We start from the raw sequence: 16144 nt of genomic DNA, 5'->3' as shown, positions 1-16144 counted from the left end.
GGCTGTGGGGCGTCTTGCTCGTCTTCGGCGGGCGGAGGGGGAGGCACGACCCTCGGGCGGGTCGGAGCGCGGCCGCGTCCTCCTGCGGCGGGGCTTCCCTCGGCCGGGAAAGCTGCAAGGCGTTGCTCCGCCAAATCCCGATTTGTGGGTCTCCCCTCGTACGGACGCGACCTGGGAGAGGAAAAAAAAACCGTAGCGGCTTGTCGCTTTCGGGTGCGGCTCCCCCCACCCCCAAAATACAGCTGTTTTCTGTAAATGTGTTTCAGTAGTTGTCGTGATGGAGCGTACGCGGGCTCACGGTTGGGCTAGTTAATGATACTGGGAGCAGAGCCTCTTCCGACTGGGTGTGTGTATGAATTGGCGGCATGCAATCTCCTGTTTCCAGCTGCAGTCCACTTACGGTAGCAGTGTCACATCTGTGCTACCTGTAGCAACTTCGTATTTTATACTATCTAGAGATGTTTTTATTGATGTTAAATATGAAACTGCTGTTTCTTACTGGTACTTGTGCGTTTCCTAATAGACAGCGTTAACACAACTTTGACTAAACTAATACAAACTGCAGGTTTGTTTTTCTTTGGGGCTTGTGTTGCTGTTTTCAGCACTCCTGAAGTTACTAAAATGTCAGACCTATTACTTCTGTTGCTGTTACTAGTATGTCCCTGTAAATTTTTTCTTCTCTGTAACTCTTTTCTTATGGACTTTTAAAATGTGGTTGAATAGAGGTTATTTTATAAACAATGCATGTTCAGAACAAGCACAAGGAAAGTATATGTTTAAAGGTAAATGGTATGGACTACAAAGCTTTGCTTGAGTTAATTCTGCAGTTATGAGCATTCTGCAGCGAAGTTGTAAAGGAGTGGTAAACTGGATTCTGAATTTGGATTTTGTTGTACTTAATGGAAGAAATCTGGACTCTGTTCTGTTAGTTACTTGTACCCTCACATCCCCGTTTTGAGCTATAGCAGGCTTTCAAATTCATCACGTTGGATAAAGTTAGAAACTTTCCCATCATGATCTGAACCGTTCTTTAATTTCTCCCACCTCACAATTAATTTACAGAGATGTTCTCATACTTGTTGCTTCAGTTGCTTCCATGCTGCAATTCTGTAATGCAGTGTAATGAAGTCCCCCTCTTGTTGTGTGTAAACATCATTAGTTCCTAGGAATGTTCCAGTACTCAGGACGATGGGATTTAATGGTTTTGTCTACTGTGGGGAACTGACTGGATAAGCTGTTCTGAAATAAAGCCCCCTGTGAAATTAAAGTTTCACAATAAATAACTTTATTCTCAAACAATAACATTGGCAAACTTTTCCAGAGTGGTTAGTTATTTGGAAGCATATTTTAGCCAACGACATCACGTAGACAAACCATGCATCAACCAAGCTCATAGTGTTTACAGAGTAATTTATGAAACCACACCATTCCTTATGTGATCAGTTAAAATATTCTGCTTTTTTGTTAAGACAATAAATATGGCAACTTCAGAGCTGCAGTTGAAATTTGACTGGAGCAGATGCCTGCATTTCATAGATGTTAAGTTGATGTCTTAGCAACCTGGAGACAGTGTTTCGTGTTTTTTCAAAGCACACTAAGCCCAGCCTACAAATCCATGCTAAGGTGTTTTAGTTGTTTGGCTGCTTCAAATTGTCATTCTGTGTTAATGGTAAATTTGTTTTACTTCTTGTTGCAATTTACTTGCGTGAATAATGGCACAGGGTGGGTTGTTTTTTTTTTTTTTTTCCTGGAGTATTACTTGGGAAAGGTGCTGTGGCTGAGCTGTTTACAAAGCGATTGGGCTTTATTGGAAGTCATAAAGTAGTTCAGTACTTAGTTAACTGTTTCTCTGACAATCGGGCTCTTCCTGCTTTCTGGAAGCAAATGAGGGATACGTCTTCCTGGATAACTCACTTTTTAAAAGTTTCTGAAAGCTTTAGAATAGGAATTTCTACAACAAGCAAGGTTTTCATGCTTTACCATCATGCTATCTCACAAGACCGAGTATGTCATAAGAGGCTTCCAGTTATTGGAAGATGATCGCACCTTTAAAAGATGTTATTGCTGTTGCGGTTTAACCCCAGCCAGCAAACGCTTACTTGGGAAGACAAATGCCATCGCTCCGAATGTCCACCCCTTCCTCCTCCTTCCCCCAGTTTTATACGCTGAGCATGATGTCATATGATGTCTGGAATATCCCTTTGGTCGGTTGGGGTCAGCTGTCCCAGCTGTGTCCCCTCCCAACTTCTTGTGCACCCCCAGCCTGCTTGCTGGTGGGGTGGGGTGAGAAGCAGAAAAAGGCCTTGGCTCTGTGTAAGCACTGCTCAGCAGTAACAAAAACATCTCTGTATTACCAACACTTGTTTCTAGCACAAATCCAAAACATAGCCCTGTACTGGCTACTATGAAGAAATTAACTCTATCCCAGCCAAAACCCGCACAATCGCATAGAGAATGGACTTCCTGATCATGGTTGTTCCTCGGATTCAAATGTGTAGTGTGCGTTTTCAATGGCTTGGCCACCTGTAATACAATTTTGAACAACCTTGATGATTATCGTAGTTTTAACTCAGAAGGAAATTAAAGTTATCTATAAACGGCTAGACAACAAGCCTAAAGCTGACATTTAGTCTGCAAGAACTGCTTTCTTAAAAAATTTTGTACATAAAAAGTCAATTCATTATGTAGTCTTCTAGGCTTTTGGTGCAGGTTCTCTGGGTACCAGGAATACTCGGATATCTGAACACCTTGCAAATATCAGTTGCTTCCAAATAGAAGATTGTTGCTATTGCTTTTCTTGCCTATTTTGGGGGGAAGGAAATTGGGATGATGATACATTAATTCCAAATCATGCAAAAAATACTAGCATCTCGTAGATGGGTAGCATACGTAGGTTTGCTTTGCCTAGTTGAGTACATTAGTGAAGGTTAACAAAGGTTGTAGTTAAAAGGACATTTGAAAAATGTTGTATTTGGGTGAGGGGAAGCTAAGACTTTTTTTTAAACTTTGATACTAATGAGGAAACTGATTTTTTTGATTTATAACTGGAGTGGGAATAATACTGCAAAATTAGTCTTTCCAGTTCAGTCTTAAAATACCATTATAAAACTTAAGTTTTGTCTTGCTACTTACTGAAAAGTGGGCGAGATCTAGTAAATCTCCCATTGAGGAAAAACGGGCCATATGTGCATTTTTTGTGTCCATGATTGAGTTGGAGGTAGACCATTAGGGAAAGAATAAGAGTTTGTACTTTGGCAAACTGAAGAAACAGACTTGTGCCTTGTAGCATAAACTAAGGTAGGGTTTGTTGGGGGTTTTGCAGCTTTTCATGCATTGCATTGCATTCCATGCTTGTGGGAGCTTTGTCTCATCCTTTTAAAAAGCCAGACATCCAGCTGCTCCAAGTGATGATGCCTGTCTGAAATTGTAGCTATGGCTAGAAGAGGCCACAAAAATATTTACGCTAAAACTGGATGGGAATTTTCTTTTGCTTTTTAAGTTGAATGTGTCATGGCAAAGCATTCTGTTGCAAGTCTCTCTTTGTAGTATCCTAATCCAAATGTGAGCAGTGGAGAGAGAAAATAGATTTCTCTTGATACTTATTTGGACACCAAACATATGTGAATTGTTTTGAGTACAGGGTTGGTCCAGATAATCTCCAGAGGTTCCTTCCAACCGAATTCATTCTATAAATCTACTTCTGAACGGTTAATGGAGTGTTAAATGAACCAGAAATAATAGTCTGAAGTATAACTGTTTGTTTTTTCCTGCAGCACTGCTATAGTATTAACTTAAAAAACCAAACAAAAAAAACAAACACCCCCCCCCAAAAAACCCAAAACAAACAAACAAAACCCCCAACCAAACAAAAAAACCCAACACAAAACCAAGCCCAACTGGGGAGTAGAGGGAATTAAACTGTTTTAAAAATAAAAAAGGGGGCATTTTCATAAATTCTATAAGTTAAATTGTGGTCAAATGGAAATGCAGCAGGCTGAGTACAGTTTATGTAATTCTGGATCTTGTCTGCTCAGTCTAAGCAGTACTTAATGGTTTTGCAGCCAGTATGTTGTTTTATTTTATATAGCATGCATTTACACTTCAATTCTAGAAAAGTATTTTTCTAGTTAATTGTGGATGCAGATTTTGTGAAAGGCAGTCTAAGAAGCCTGTGTATTTGAAACAAATGTGAGGGACAGTGGACATCATCACTTGCTCTGTATTAAGAGCATTCTTTTCTTAAAGCCAGTAAAGCAGGGAATAAAAGCACTTAGGTGAATTATGCCTGCTAAGTACACTTGCTGGGAATGCTTATAGTCTGTTTTTGAAAAACCGTGCTCAAATACCTGAACTCTAGAAATGTAAAAATGAAATTCAAAGAAACCAGCTTACCTTTGTGAAATTGAAGGGGAGAGAATGGTGGAGTACCGTGGAAGCCTTCACCTCTCTGGCATGTTTCTAACTTGCAGCAATAGAAGTGAATGACTACTTCAGTCTAGTTTAATAAGAACAGTTGGGTCAAACATAGAACTTGAGGTTCAGCGATCTCTTGTTTCGTGCCCCATTGCTTTTTGCCAGTGGAAGGTTAGATATACCTCAAAGAGATTGTTTGGGTTTTTGTTTTTTTGTCTATCCATTAACACGTTTCCTTAAATTAATTTATATTCATGGATTTTTATGTAGGAAAACTTTGGCAGTTTTGCTTACAGCTTCTGATTAAAGAAATGCTTGCAAATGTAGCTTTTGAGGATTGTGAACCACAAAGCATGTTTGTCAAATTCAGGAGACTTACTGAATTGACTAAGACTTACTGTAAAGTTTCCTGAAATTTTGAGACAGCTGAGTCACATTATTGGCTGTACATTATGACCCTCTTCTAAGGCAAAGAAATGTAGAGAAACATCCCTTGGGTGTTTTCCCTCAAAGTCCAAACAGAAAAGAAAGGAAACTGGAAGGTTGCCTCCTAGATTGTACAACATGTCAAAAAACTTATCTGTCATTGAGACTTAACTGTTTTTGTTACTTCCATACTAATTAGTCTTTTGCCAATACTTAATGTGGCAGTTAATGGTGATGAATGACTCTTGCCCAATTCGTTCCAAGTCTGTGCCTGATTTTTAACTCTTGCTGTTAACTTGGGTCATGGTCCTTCCAGAAGCATGGATTTTCTGCTGAGATTGCATTTGTTGTCTTAGAAATGTGTCTTGAACTATCAGCTGTTTAGTTGTGGATCCTTGCAGAGGACACTAAATCTGTGAGCAAAAAATTACTCCTTGTTGCAACCTTATTCCTTCTTTTAGCTATTAGCAGTCAACAAAGAAACAAGTTTTTGAACATCCTCAAAATGCAAGAAACCTTGAATGTTACTGAAAAGAAAATATTCAAGATTCAGCATTTCATCTGAGACTAATCAACCATAAGTAGAAATACCTGCCTGTTCTGTGATCTGAATATAATGGAACAAAATTTTCTGTGCCTTGGGACTTTGACATCTGACTTGCTAGAAAAGCGAGGAGATGGATCTCTGCAAAGATGTAGGCAAACCAAACACTGAACACTTGAAAATACAAGCACAAAAAAGGTAAGAATAAGCAGAGAGTGAAGACTGGTTTACCAAGCAAGCAGAGTAGAGATGAATTGTTTCAAACTCAACAAATATGCTTTGTGTGATGAGATATGTTATTATCCATCTTCAGTGCTTGTGCCATTAAGTTACTTTTCGTTAAGGCTGGAAAACACTAACTTGACTCTTGACTACAAGCATAGTTTAAAAGATTAAAGTTAATAGTGCTAACATGAGGAGAAGTTTCTAGATAGAGCTAGTTCCCTTTGGGAAAAGGGAAGTAAAACTTCCATGCCAAGTACTCTAAAATATGCTTCTTGTGGTCATTAAACTGTTTAGATTATAAAACATACCAGTTATTCTTCATTTTTTGTATTTATGTTCCCAGCTCTTAACAGAATAATCCGCAAATGTTGTGGCTGGGTTATAAAAGAGGAAGTGATACTAATAAAACTGAAAATTGCTCTTCTGCTTGCTGAAAAGTTTATGTGGATGTTGAACAACCAGTTCCACTTACCAGTTTATCAAGGCAGTCTCCACTGGTGATTAATATATTGTATTTTATCTTCTTGCAATTTCCTGCTGTCGCCTCTGAAATCTCCTTCAGTTTTGACGTTAAGTACTGCAGAAGAGCACTTGTACCAAGAAAACCTCTAGTGTCGAAGTGAAAGAGCTAATTTTTAAGCAACATCCAGACATCTTGAATAGTCTTGATTGCGGTATATAATTGAGGATGTGTCCAAATAGGGTGCCTGTGAGTGCCACTTTTAGTCTAGCAAGTTTGTTACAAAGATTGATTTATAATAAATTATGTTTGTGTTTTGGTGTGAAGTAGTAAGTAATATGTGAAATTGAAATGCTGTCATTGTAGGTAATAAACTTAACCAGTTACGTGAAATTTTTGATAAGTGGTCACTAGCTAAAAGAAAGCGCTTAAAATGGATTTTAACATTTGAATTGAGAAGGTAAAGTTTAACTCTTTTTTTTCTCATGTTTAACTGCTTGCCAAGGTTGTGGTTAGTAAAATTCTAATAACTTGTCTTCATCTTCAACCTGCTCTGAAATAGAAGGTAAAGCATTAATGTTGTTATCACTGTTTAGCAGCACTCCCTTGATCTTAGATAACTCCAACTTGGAATGCTTTGATGTGTGGGGGAAGACGGCGTAACTACCACCAAGAGATAAAGGATGAAAACGAAAGCCAACAAGAAACAAAATGGCACAGTTGATACATGAAGAAAAGGATAGCAAAACCTATTCCTGACTGTGGAAACTTCTTAAATGTGTTGTCAAATTACTTTGCAATCCTGCTCTTCAACTCTTCCTTCATCACCTGTTTTCCAAACCTTTCATTGTACATCAGCAGATAGGATAGTATCACAAGCAACTTCAAGGTGATATGAGAAGTGTAACCATTATTACAGCTTCTAATCTCTTGCTGTCCTGGTATGTGAGCAGGTTATTTATTTAAACAACAAAAAAAGATGATTTGCAATATAGTAACCCTTCCCTAATTGTTTTTTTTTTTATGGGTTGAAATTAAATCCAAAACACTTAAGCCTTTGTGGTCTTCCGTTCTATCCCAGGGTTAAACTTTACCAGGCTGAAAACTGCTTTCAGTCTTTTTGAATATACACACCTACAAAAACATAAATGGCATGTTTCCAAAGAACCATGTATTAAAAATACTTCCTTGTTTGTGCAGATGTGTAAAGTTCTCTTAATAGCAGTGGCTGACTACTGCCAGTGTCTTTTTGGCTTTTTAAAAATAAAGGTCTGTCTTTTTAATGTGTCCCTTTTACAGAGCTCTGATTGTAGTAGCAGGCAGCATGTGCCTTTGTCTCGAAGTGTTCAATCTGGATATGAAAGTGATGTTCCAAGCTGGGAGGTTGAGAAATCTTTAAACTATTGTGGAGATGTTGCTGGAATTCACTGTTTAAATACCTATGAGCTTATGTCACTTTCTTCTGTGTAAAGTTCATGTTAATTGCAAATATTATGTATTTAGACAAATATTAGCCATTTCTTTCAGATGTAGTAAACACAAATTGCTGGTACCCTGACCTTGTAAGAGAAACAATTTGGGTAACAGCTTGAAGTATAGGGAAAAGAGATGCACTAACAACAAATTTAATGTCTCAGTAGCCCTCTACTTGAAATCATGCTTTCGTGTTTGCACAACATAGGGTTTGCAAAGCAGATGCTTCTAACAGATACGTACAGAAATTATAAACATTTGATTAAACATGCTGAAGAACCATTTGTCACAGTTTACCATAGCTGTTTTTATAGTTCAGGCTGAAGCATGCAGGACCTAATGACATACATAGTCACAATGAATCATGTTTGTTTGCACTTCTTGAACACAAACGCAAATATGTTAGTGTCTCAAGAGTCATGATTGTTGCTTTGGCATTCAACCTGTAAATGCAGAGAAAAGTCCTATTCAACCAGAGTCAACAGCTAGAACAAGAAGAAACCTATACTCCTTAAGGTTTTGGAGAAACTTTGGTTTCTTTGTAACTTCTATAAAGCAGTCAAATATGCTTACAAAATCAGTAATTCAGTCAACAGTATTGTTTCACACAGGAGGCCCAGTTTTCTGATGCGCTTAGGTCCAGTACACCTGAGGGATCTGTGATGTTTGGAGAGATGAAGCCTGATGGGAGCATGTAGTAGTGCTAAGTGCTTTGCAGCTGAATGGTGTCCCACTGTGCCACTCACAGACTTGGTGTGTGGGTTAGGCAGGATGGTCTTGGTCTGCTGCTGGAGTAAATAAAGGTCTGTTGATAATATTTTATGGAAAACTGTTGGTGCTTACCTTTCAGCAGGGTTATCTACTGCTAAATAAATATTTAGTTAATTGCCATTGACTGTATCACAAACAAATCTACTGGGGAGCAAGTACTTCATTATTTCTAACTGACTCTTGAAATGCCGTGCTATTTTGCTGTTGTGATTATAGCTTGTGTAGAAGTAGGCAACTACTTCTACAGGGCAGGGTTTGCAAGGAACTGGATTTGTTTGCCTGCTATCTCGTCCTATACAAAGACACATGGAACAATTTAAGAACTATATTAATTTCAGCTGTTTATAGGGCAAGAGTGTTTAGCTGCAGAATTGAAATTTTTCATTATGGCGGCTGTGCCTTTTGTGTTAACTCTGCCACAAACTTCCCTCTCTCAACAAATGGTTTTAAAAAGGGGGTTAAGAAATACCTCAATGGAAAATGTGTTGTTTTGCTTTTTCAGTTCAGGAGCTTAAACAAAGAGAAAACCAACACTACTTCCATGGCTCTTGCTGAGGCGTGTGGTTCCTTACAAATGCTCTATCAAAAGTGAAGTTGCATCCCATCCTCTGTTTGCCAGTAAATAAAAGATAATGATTTTTGCTAATGGAATTCAGTAAGTCCGTGCAGACTAAACTCATACTTCTAAAAATGCTGTTTGGCTACAGAAGTCAGTTAAAATAGAATAAATTGAAAGCTAATTTATACTTAGATTACAAACAGAAACTTCTGTCTTCCAGTTCACTGTTCTATGCTTAATATTAAAAATCTGCAAAGTTGCAAAAATAATGCTATCCACTCACTCCAAACCTGTTTTTTTTCACACATTAGTTGCTTTCAGGGTCTGGAGTAACTTAGTATGGAAGAAACACTTTATCTCAATTTAAAGTTGTTGTCCAACTCCCACCTAAGAAATGTTACATGGGAAGTACACAATATGTTGTAAGTCAGTCTGAGTTTGATGTCTTTTTCAGCTGCTTCTTAGTAAAGGAAGGGCTCACATGGTGGATCTTTTGAGTAAAGATGGATGTAAATTAATAAACAGAGTGGGCCTAATCTCAGTCAAATTTTCTTATGAATGCACATTTCTCTCTGTGCCTTCCATCTAGAGGAGCTGGTCGGGTGAACATTGTAGGTTGAACGCTCTTGATACTGTTGCTTGTGGTAGGGAGGCAAGTGTAGGGGTGTGAGGAGTCTGGTGGTTTATTGCAGTTCTTTCCCTGCCCTTCTAGGTAGGGACAGTGGGAGAGGAAATATTTCCTCTTTTTCAATACAACTGGAGGTTTATCTTGCTGCAGCAGAGAGACTTACTTCTAAAAGCCAAGGTGACATGCCTGGGGGACATCAGCACCAGGAAAAGGCCCAGTATCCGAGTTATGGCTCTGCTACACAGCTGCTCATGTTGGGTGAAGATTCAGACTAGACCAGAATGCAGAACACCTGGATTCATTCTGCTCCAGGTCCTTGTCCTTGTCTGTGTGCCAGTGCTTCCTGTTTTTAAAGATCCTGTTTACTGTCTGGGTTCCAAATGTCCCAGGAAGGTGGGAGGATGGGAATAAAACATGGAAAGAAAAGTAAACAGCATTATTTAAGGCGGAGTTTTATATTTTGATATACATGCTCAGCTTTTGTTACCTATCTAATGTAGTTTCATGAATGATATTCTCAAGTAATCTTCTGTTTACATTGTCTTGCGCTAATTTCCAGAAGCAAAACATTTCTGCATGTGAAAACTGGCATTGAAGCCCTTAGTATTTGTAGCAAGGAGCAGAATGTTGTTTGTGGTGTGCTTTTACTTCATGGTCTTTCTGATGTTCGCCTAAAAAAATGTTTGCCACCCGTATAAGAGAGTATTAAAGAAAAATACGTAATCAAAGGAAAACCTTATTTCTATCGGTATGAGATGGCATGTTGCTCTGATTTTGTTGCTGAACTTCAAGGCTTTTTATTTAAAGAGCATGAAAGAATTTGAGTGCCGCTCCCTGAGCTTCAGAGCGCACACCTAGCTGTGGAGGAACAGCTCCAACCAGAAAAGAGCCAAGTGGGAGAGTAATTCTCATCCTGCTGCATAGCAAGCCAAGCTAATCATTGAAATAATGAGTAAGCAGATATGTGAAGTCTAAAGAGAAGATGCATTGCTTTTCTAATTCTTTGTGCTTTATGACTACTAGTCTTCTATAAGTAACAAACTCCTTTCCTTTGAGGTAAAGCTAGAAATGGAATTACTTAATGATTTTGGACTAAAAATGAAGATTTAATTCCAGGCTTTCCTTTGTTTAACGAAGGGGGGGGAATAATCTGCCTTTAACTGGAAGAAAATGTTCTAGGACGGACATTCTGCTCTTGGTATGTCATGGGATCCCTAGGGAAAAAGCACAATTGTAGTGGGAGTTATAGAGGTCACCAGCAACTTGCAAATGTTTCTTTCTTGTGATCCTGTTTTCATGGCTCCCAGATAGTGAGTGAAGCTATAAACAATATGCCTGCATGGATGGGGGAGGGTGAGCAAGGGGATTTGAAAATAAGAATTTACAAAGGTTTTTTGGTTTTCTTGGGTGTTGGGGGGAAGAGTCTAGCAATAGTAAATCTTTTTAAACTGTTCATCTTGGTTTTGTTTCAGCTGTTTGATCCTGTATTTTTTCAGTAGCATATTTTTATATATATATATATATATAGATATAAAATATATAAAAAAAACTCTTGGGCAATGCTTTATAGCAAGTTCTTTTTTTTTTTTTTTCTTTTTTTTTCCCCAGGGTGACCTTGCCATTAATTTTATTCATGGTATCTGAAAGTCACTACAACCAGAATCCAAGAATGCTATATTCTGAAACAAAAACAAAATCTGCATGTAAGATAACTTTAAAGAAAACAGCTTTAAAACATAGTCAACCCATGTTCTCATATCTAACTAAACTGAAACTTCTTTTCACTAATTTCCAGTGAGATTTTACATCCACAGGAAAGAATGATCTTGTATTTCTGCTGTACTATAATTCTACAGATGCTACCAATAACGTTAGGGGCTTTTTAGCTCTGTCTAGAATGAGGCAAAGGTACTCAGCACTGTTATTTGTAGGGAGGAAGAAGTAGGTAACTACAAATAAAATTTCCTGTTTCAGAAGGAAACTAAAACACTAAGATGTGTTTTCAAGTGTTAAATCCTTCTGTTTGTTTGTTTCCCTTGAGCTGCTGTTTGTGATCAGATAAGAAATTCTGCGTATTTGTGCCTTTTCTGTGAAATAAGGATGAAAGCAATACTTAAGAAGACATAACTGCAATACAACAGTCTCCTGCTTTCTATTCTAAACAGAGCAATATTTCTACTGTTTAAATCTGTGTGTAATAATGTTTTCATAGAGCACAATTTCAGACATCTTTGTACTAGTCTTCCTGGATTTTGGAAAAATGCCAGCTTGGCAAGCAGGAAGAACAAAAGGACAGTACTGAAAATATCTAGTCCGGGGCAGTCTTACTGTCACCACACAGCAGGTTTGGACAGCAGCAAAATTAGACAGGCAACTCTGCCCAGTTTTCTTCATGGTGAGTTTTGGAGTGCCTGATGTGTCTGAAAATGACAATAAAACATTTTGGTCTCTAGAAAGTTTGAAATGTTTTGCGTTCTGAAAAGTGTTACTCTGGTCCCAAGAATTTTTTTTTTTATCCATCCATCCCCCCCGCCTTGTTTTGGGGATTCCACAGAAGTTTAAAAAAGCTTATTTGGGGACATAGCTGTAGTTGATATCTCTGTCGGTTTGTTAGAGAATAAAGAAAATCATATAACCTACACATGAGTGCACATTAAATTGGAATCTATAAACATAGTTGGATTGTTTAATGAATAAAAGACTTTTTTTTTTTAAGGTAATGCTAAGAGTCTAGAGGAAACTTCTACCTGGAAAAGAAATCACATGTAGACATAAATCCTAATGAGCAGCTCTTTCATACCGAAAATACTGCAAATTATTATAAAACATTGCTATGTCCTGTCTATGACAGCAATGTAATGAGATTTGTCTTGTGACTGGAAAAACTAACAGACTTCAATTAAAGCATAGTAGTTTACTGAATGACTAGCTCAGTTTTAAGTATGGACTGATAAAATTGTATTGAGTGTTTAGTCTATCCTTTTGAATCGATTTTGAAACACTAGCTGATGTTTATAGCAATGGAAAATTATTCAGTTGTCTCTGGAATGTGTACCTCTTTGCATAAGCATCCCATACTTTATACATTTGATACAGTATTACAGCACAGTACACTTCTGCTTCTTGCTTCCTTCTATGCTTGCTAGTGTTCTTGCTAGTTGGTGTATCATAGATAAAAGAATTTCCTTCTTGCAGCGTGTGAAGAGTAACTGTAGGTACTTGTGCTGATGACAGACAACCTTAATGATAAGTCTCCTAAAGTGAACAAAATTTTTTTTTTCCCACTAGACTGGCCCACAGATTTGCACAGTGGGTCTTCACCTGCTTTACAAGACATATGTGTTAATGTTATGTGGAATTTTTCTCTTTGGAGAACATGCTCACAGATAGTTTACAAAACAGAAGAAAAAAGCCTTACCAGTTAACTGTGGTGTGTATCTCTCTCTCTCTCTCTAAATATTGATATTTTTGGGGAGTTGGTAGAATGTTTGTGAGTAATCTCTAGACAGTGAAAATCAATTCACTTAATCTAATCTGTAAACAGATAATCTGTAAAAATGAGTGTTCTCTTAGCAAGGAAGAGTTCTCCACACTTTCTGATAGAAGAGCTCATGAAAGGTCACTTCTTGTTTGCTCGTTTTTGTAATGTAGATTTCATCTGTACTGAAGGGTGACAGTCCTTCCTTTTAGCAAGATATATAAAACTTAGATCAGTGACGCTCCTGTTTGAGATTCTTCTGGCAAAATGTTAATGTACAAAAAAACCTTACAGCAGAAAAAATACTGCCAGGTTGTCCTGCTGAGCTATAGATGCACAGGGCTTTTATGTGTAAAAGTGTGGTGAAAACAGCTGCAGTAGCCTCACATGTCTTTAGGGGAAAATACATGTGGGGTTTTGACTTAAGTTAATTTGTCCCAAGCTTAGGTTGCTTTAATTATGAACACAGAAAGTACTTCTTTGAGTACTAATGTTAGGAACCAGTATTAATTCTCCTGCAGTACAATTCTTCCTGAATTTCTTCCTCACTGAGCTCCATTCCTCAAGGGGAAGGAATTCTTTTCAGAAGTAGCAGCAGACTTTATAATGGTCTCATCTAAACCTTTTCAGAGTAACATATTTGTATGTCATCAAGAAGGCATTAGAAAAATAATTGTACGCTGTAACTTGTAATAAAATACTCAGTAGAATGAAATTGAGTTAACCATGCCGTTGTAGTTCTGCACAATTCAGTGCTGTGAGGTGAAAAAACTGTCATAGTTGACCAAAACCAAATTTTCTAAACTTGGAATCTCTTATTCTAAATAAGGGAGTGTATCAGACTATAGCTGATTTCTATCCTGTCGGAAAATAGACTATATAAATTAGCATTAATATGATAAGTGTATCTGGAAGCAAGTAGGAATCTGTATTTTGGGAGGTATGTTGTTTAACTTCCCTCTTTCTTCCTCCACGTATAGTAGTTATTTTTGAATGGAGTTTCAAAATTTGATCATTTCTAGGTTGGGTGCTTAGCAAGGTTGGTGATGGAGAACATGCTGAATGGATCAGGAAGGCTGTAATGAGTTGAAAAGAATGTGATTTCATCAGTGGGTGTTTCTGAGTTTGGCCTTTCTGACCATCTGTGGTATCCCAAAGTTTTTGGCAGGGGGAAAAAAGTTTTAAGGTGTTTTTGGAAGGTCAGGGATTGCAGGTGTGATGTAGTGTTCATTTCAAGTGTTTGCGTGTACCCTTATTTGGATTTAAATAACATCGCTCTAGATTTCTCTTAAAATTATAGTCCTTTTACTGTCAAAGAACATAATTGATTCTATTTATTGCAGGCAGCCTTCCAAATTTGGAAGTGTACACAGAAACACAAGCTGCCAACTATACTTCAAAACTGTTTCTGTTTACATTTTTGCTTTCCAAATCCAAACCCTGGAGGCGTGCTTACATGTGCAAGTAAAATGAATGTGCACACAGAATGACTATATGCACTGTTCCAGCACATGTCTGTACCCCAGTTTAAAACAAAAGCTGCTGTTTTGGTGCAGTTGCTCTAAAAAGAGTGTAGGTTTTGGGGTGTCCTGTTTGGACCGTTTGCAAATCTTTAAAGAAATGGTATTGAGTTGTTGTTTAACATTTGAAATTATTTAAAAAGCCAAGGCTGACATTTATTTTGAAAAGATACTTGTCTAAAAGGATTTAATATGTGTGTGTCCCAGCCATGCCTCTGTTTCTTTATTTGCAATTATTGGTGGGGAGGGAGGAAAAAGTTGCAGTGGAAGGAACCACCATTCTTGAAGCTGAACTAGCTCAGCACTGCTGCAGTCATGCTCACTCCCCTGTGTGGACACTGGTGTTCCTCTGACTCCATGATGATCTCAATAAGGCAGCTAAACCAGCAGAAGCTAGCCCAAGAAAGGAAAAGTGAGTAGTTTTCTGCCACTTTAATCCATTTGACCCTGTAACAAGCTGGCTCAGGGAGCACTGGTGCCAGCATGATGAAGAATGAGAACACATGCCTTGGGCAGGGAGAAGATGGGCTCTTAAAACTATGGGTTCAGAGGAGCCTCAACAGGATTGTGGAACAGAACTTAAAAGACTGCTGGTATAAACTCAGTCTGTGTTGTGAATATTTAATTTGATTGTGGTCCATCTATATTATCATTGTTTGTATGTGTGGACAGAAAAGTTCTTACGACTGCATGTTCTTGTTTTGGTTTTTTTTATGCTGGTATATGTCTTAACAGTAATGTGTTTCTGCCTATGCTTGTAATTAAGAAATGTAAATAAGCATGTGATTCACTCGTATGGAGAGGGAGTCTTGTTCATGCTTTGTTCAGTCAAAAAGATGCTATTTAACATTCTGTGTATTTCTTTTTATCTGTAAACTGAGGATAGTTATCAGTAATCCAGAATTCTTCAAGTTACTCTAAATGGTGTTATTTGGGTTTATTTGTAATGTTTTGTAATTGGTAAGCTTTCCAAGTTTGGCTCTTTTAAATACACTGTGAGTGTGCTTAGAACTTTCCATTTCAGCATCTGCTGTGACTCTTACAATGATGAGGAAAATAAAATAGCTTCTTTAAGCTCTTTTTTTAAAAGTCAGTTGCAAAGCCCTTCTAAATATGCATGAGGTGTTAGTGGAAAAGCATTTTTCTAAACCTGCAGTGGCACTTTAGTACTTTTGTTGATATTTTTAAAAGCCCAAACTACAACTACAAAGGAGGGATTAAAAAAGACAGCCCTATTGCTACTTAGAGTTGCTGAGGAAGCAGTGGATTTGGGAAAACACCATTTTCATTCTAATGCTTCTTTTTAAGAACTGAAGTGTGGCAAAAGCAGGTACTGGATGTACTTGGAAGAAGACTTTTCAGAAAATAAGTACCAAGGCATAGAAGTGCAGAAATGAGAATCATGGTTTTATTTTTTGACATATATAGATTTTTTTATATATTTATAACTTTATATGTACACATAAAATGTATTTTTATATAAAATATATCTGTTAAAAAAAATTGCTGAGCAAAGGGCAAGCATAGCATTCATTGCTTTTCCACAGTGAGAGCTTTCAGAAAGCTGGTAAAACAGAAGAGATGTGAAGCTGTTGGTTTGGGTTTTTCCCTCCTTTCTGTTAAGAAACTAAGATAGAGGGGCAGTCT

At 37.7% G+C, this 16144-nt stretch overlaps 1 protein-coding gene across 7 annotated transcripts in view; it reads left to right on the top strand.

Annotated features, from left to right (window-relative positions):
* PIK3CA (phosphatidylinositol-4,5-bisphosphate 3-kinase catalytic subunit alpha) overlaps positions 1–16144 on the top strand; it is a 50900-nt gene that overhangs the window by 378 nt on the left and 34378 nt on the right. For 4 of the 7 annotated variants that reach the window (XR_008237726.1, XR_008237728.1, XR_008237727.1 and 1 more), the window contains exon 2: positions 5301–5581. The exons of 1 other annotated variant lie outside the window; for it this stretch is intronic. The gene's annotated coding sequence lies outside the window, so the exon portion shown is untranslated. Of the gene's footprint in view, positions 1–5300; positions 5582–11590; positions 11895–12976; positions 14910–16144 lie in introns of those variants that run through there. 2 more of the 7 variants (XM_052805160.1, XM_052805162.1) reach the window with 2 other exon arrangements.

The sequence above is a fragment of the Harpia harpyja genome, chromosome 12 (genome assembly GCF_026419915.1).
Source record: "Harpia harpyja isolate bHarHar1 chromosome 12, bHarHar1 primary haplotype, whole genome shotgun sequence".
Taxonomy (NCBI): Eukaryota; Metazoa; Chordata; class Aves; order Accipitriformes; family Accipitridae; genus Harpia; species Harpia harpyja.
The sequence above is the reverse complement of the archived record's forward strand: the minus strand, read 5'-3'. Positions and strand labels throughout refer to the sequence as shown.